Genomic DNA, 5,269 nt, shown 5'->3' with positions numbered 1-5,269 from the left:
GGGGGGGGGGGGGGGGGGGGGGGGGATGGAGAGGATAGGAACTTAGGAATGGTTGAAGTGAATTTTGTGGAAAATAATAATGGGGGTGGAGTCATATTTATAGACCCTCAAAACATGGGATTATTATATTATTTTACCTCTTGTAATTTAATTTATTTAGTTAATATAAAGAGCTTTTAGCCTAACTTAATTATTTTCTTGTAATTAAGGATAATAAACAAAAGACTCTATTGTCTAGGGCAATGCATGTATACATGACACACTCAATATGTCCATGCATGGTCACGTTATATCATTAATAGGTTATTGGGGTACAACTTTTTAAAAAATAAATAAAACTAAAATAAAAATGTATATATTTTTTACAATATTATTATTATTATTATTATTATTATTATTATTATTATTATTTGCTATAACATAATGTGTACATTAATTATTTCATGAATTCATATATACAGCAGTCGCACATGCATGTTGCATGCATGGACACGTATTACCTTACGCCAAGCAAAGTTCATTCGTTATCTAATTGTTTGATGGCAATTTTCCTTTGATTAGCGATGGATTATATATATTGATCGGGTAGCTCGATTTAAATAACTCAATAACTAGATTATATAAATAATAAGAGTGAATGACAAAGATAATGGAATGGAAAAGATATTGAATTGTTAGTAGCCGAGATAAATTTTTTATTAATGAGTTGAGTAAAACTATTACAACAGAATGGAATGATGATGTCCTAATAAGACAACTGAACAAGAATTTATACTAATCAGCTCCTAATTGCGCCGCGAGAAAGGGATGAGAAGTTAGAACTGTAGCGGACCGAGTCCCGGCCGAGCGTCGGACTTGGTCTAGGTGGCCGAGCGTTCGGCTCAGGCAGCCGAACGTTGGGCTCGGCCTAGATGGCGAGTGCTGGGCTTGGCCATGTCTGGGTCAGCCGGGTTTGGCTCTAGAGCCCCATAGGGGGTTGGGTCTGGTTTCTTCCAGATTGAACTGAGTTCATTTATAATATATCCATCAATTAAAATAATATTTTATTGTAACGTAGTGGTTTTCTTCTATCTTTTTTTTTTTTTGGTTTTTTTTGTTTGTTTGTTTTTTTTTTTGGTTTTGTTTTTTTTTTTGGTTTTGTTTTTTTTTTGTTTTTTTTTTTTTTTTTTTTTTTTTTTTTTTTTTTTTTTTTTTTTTGGTTTTTTTTTTTTTTTTTTTTTTTTTTTTGGTTTTTTTTTTTTTTTTGGTTTTGTTTTTTTTTTGTTTTGTTTTTTTTTTGTTTTTTTTGTTTTTTTTTTTGTGGAAAGAAAAACTTACTGATGGAGGTTAAATAGACCGACTCTACCAGCTTTTATTCAAACTAACTAATCAAAATCGTATAAGAAGAATTTACCCTAATTATATTACATAAGGCAAAAACTTGTGTGAGACGTCTCACCGTAAGACGGGTCGGGTCAGGTCGGATCATGGGGTAAATGTAACACTTATACGCATAAATATCATACTTATATGCTCAAATGTAATACTAATTAGGAATAAAAATTTTGTTACTTATAAAGGTAAATGTAATACTTTTATGTGAAAATATAATACTTTTATATTTCGATTTAAAAGTATTACATTTTTCCTCAAAAGTATAATATTTTCCCTTATAAGTAAGGAAAAATTGTCAACATTACTTATTATGAAAAATGTAACACTTTTTCTCTTATAAGTAACAAAAATTGTATTCCTAATTAGTATTATATTTGAGCATATAAGTATAACATTTGCACATATAAGTGTGACATTTGCATGGTGCTTCGACCCGTCTCACGAATAAGGATCCGTGAGACGGTCTCACACAAGTGTGACCCATTACATAATAACGTATACATTTCAGATCAAGAGGCAAATCAATAAACTGAGAAAAAAAATACATAGATGAAAGTATTAAACTAAAGAGAAAATGAAATTAGCTATTGAATTAACTTATGTTTATAATGCAAGCAAGTTAAAGGAGTGCGATGGCATCATCAATTAGGAATGTCAATCGGGCTAATCTGTTCGGTTTCAGGCTAACTCTATTGGATTGTTAGGCTTTCTTTTTTTTTTTTTATCTTTTTTTTTTTTTCAATTAATTTTTTTTGCCCAAATTCAAAAACCTAGGGTTATCTAGCTTATCCGATGGACTCAATTAAACTTTTGACATTTTCAAATTAACATTCTAAACTTCTAACTTTTTTGAAAAATACAAAAGGGAGGGGGGGACCCAGGCTGATAGAAAAGAACCAACACAGCCTACTCCGTCTCCAGCAAGAGACGTCTAAACTTCTAACTTTAATAAAAAAAATCACATTTACAGTAATAAATATAAACTTATACATCATCTAGCTGTCTCACCCAATAGAGGTGCCTACACCCAAAAAAATAAACTTATACATCATTCAATCAATTTAATTTAAACCTCCATATATTTCCAAATATATATACACTATAATATAATAATTATAATAAATTATTTAAAAATAATAATTATTATAATAATTTTTTTATTTTTCATTATTTATTTTCATAAATATTATTTATTTTGTAATAAATTAATTAATATATTTATTAAAAAAATTATTTAACAATTTAATAAAAAAATACTAAAATAAACTTACGTATAAACTCTTTGTATATTTTGTTTCACATCACTTGTGAAACAAAGAATAGTCTTAAATGACTTGGGTTACGTTATTGGGCTAGTCCATTCAGATCATCATGCTTATCAGTTTTCAGGCTTATTGAGTTAAAGCATTTTGATCGTAACTGATAGTATAAATACACATTTAGTCGGTTAGGTAGATCGGTAGGTCGGCATCTCGGTCCGACCAGTTTTCAGTCCGACCGCCTCAGACCGGTCATGACTTCGGTCGGTTAGCGGAGGTCATGTTGGGGCCGCCACATGCTCCTTCCCGCTTGGGCAAGGAGCGAGGTAGGCGCATGTGCGCCACGTATTCGCCATGCCGGAGCCCTGGAGACCGCAACTTTCCCCTCTTATAAATACCGCATTAATGAGGAGAGAGGGGGATTTTTCGGCTAGATTCTATACTAAGTCTTGAAGTGCGCTTGGACAGTAGGAAAGCCCACTGCCGACCCGCCGAGCCCTTCGAGCTCTTGTCACGTTGTAACTCGGACTTTGATCCCTTTGGTAATAATAAGAGATCGTACTTTCCCGTTTTGATATCCGTATTGCCGTATTTAGCATTATCAGTAACCGTAAAAATTTTGGTCTTATTGACCCACCTTATCAATTTTAAATTAAGATTGACATTCCTATAATCAATGCAGGGCTAAATAGGATGTAACCTATGATACTTTGTCGTACCATTAATTATTACTGCCATTTTTTTTAATTAAAAGAGGAAGACTAATAAATTTTTAACTCAAATATATTATTTTAAAAGTGTTGCATATCACAAGCTACATAAGTAATGGATAAAATAAGGAAATTAATAAAACAGGATTAGCAAATTAAAACACTAAGACAAGACTTTAATCTATACTTCTATTTTGTTTTTTTTTGTCTTGAGTACGACTAACTCTGAGACTCAAACACACAACCTCCCATATGGAAGTTCAACTTGGTGCCACTAGATCACAAGGTCTTGGCTAATGTATACTATTAATAAAAGTAAAATCCTCACCTTCAACTATCGCGCCCAAACTAATATTATTAATTAATTGGTAAAAAAATACAACTTGGTGCCACTACAAAACGCATCATTAGATACGCATAAACGCATTACACGGTGTTCAAAAATCCACCATTAGGTGTAGTGAGATATACTGTATTTTTTTGGGCGTATGGTACATTTTGTGGTTTATTTCTTTGTTGTGCGTTTTCTAACACTATTGGTGTTTTTTTACATAATTAATGGTGCAGTCATATCGGCCGCACGTTAAGACAGGTCACACTGGAACTTGGGTATATATATATATATATTATTGGTATTGACCTCAAATTAGAGAAGGGTGAAATAAATGGCAACTAGGTAGCAAGTAACACGGAAATGAATTAGAATCACAAGTGATTAAGAAAAGGTTTTTTGACAAGACATTGTTATCCTAGCTAGCTAGGTAGAATTAGGTGTAAACGTCAATTATCCACTCAAAATATAATAATAGAATTCAAGAAAGATGAGAACCGACAAAACCACACACACAGTACAGTGATCAATTGTCTCAACTAAACCTATAATACTTTTGTATTACAAGACTTGTTCCTAAACAAAACCCCTCCCAAGTGCATAATCAACATAGATACCCACTTGTCTTCCTAATTTCCTTTTCACAACTGTATAGAACATGACATTTCATCCTAAACTTTTTCCTCCATAATCTGTTGCGAGAATAAATCGATTTTTCAATTTAGAAATTATAAATAGGGGGTTTTAATTATTTCTACAAAGAATAAGTTCAAAATATTAGTGGTAGGAAATTAAGGAAAATTCAAGTTGCTGGTGTATAAGCACACTTTACTTAAAACCGAATCGTTACCTCCCGTGAATGCTAGGAATGTTGTAGCGTAAGTTTCCAAGGAAAAAATACATTACAATAATAATATAGCTTGAGCCCTCAAGCTACATTACCCTCAACGAACATGAACAACAAGATGAACAAAATATTTTAAGAATTGTGTGAGCAGAAGTTTTTAGAGAGAATTGACAACGTTTAGGAGTATAAAACATATTTTATAGAATCTGTAAGCCATCTGCCCAAACACTATGGTATATATAGGAGATCATAAAATCATAGCATTAAAGTGGCATATTTAAAAATCATATCGTAATTCCCAAAACAATCATCAATTATATTATGGACATAATAACAACGGTTACAAAATTAATTATCACGGCTCAGATATGTTACGCCAAGAGGTGCCACTAGAAGATTACTCGAGAAGTGAATATTCCACTTCTCAGCACTCCATCGAGAGGTGGAGTTGGACTTTAATTTGCACCTCTTGTACGTGAGAGAGAGAACCTTTATACTATACAATTCATACTCCATTAAAAATGGACTTGTATATATACTAGTGCAAACTCAGTTCTCATTTCTAATGTGGACAAAGGCTTCTTCCAAGTCAAATGGGTCTACATTAAGACTCAATTTCTTATTCACACATTATATGTTTTAAGTGTATAATATATCAATTTCTTCGTCTCACTTTAGAGAATCCAAATTTACTTTGACGCAGCTCAAAATGAAAGTAGACCCCACATATATTTGTACCACAAAAGTC

This window comes from Ipomoea triloba, chromosome 12 (genome assembly GCF_003576645.1).
Source record: "Ipomoea triloba cultivar NCNSP0323 chromosome 12, ASM357664v1".
NCBI lineage: Eukaryota > Viridiplantae > Streptophyta > Magnoliopsida > Solanales > Convolvulaceae > Ipomoea > Ipomoea triloba.
Note: the sequence above shows the minus strand (reverse complement) of the source record.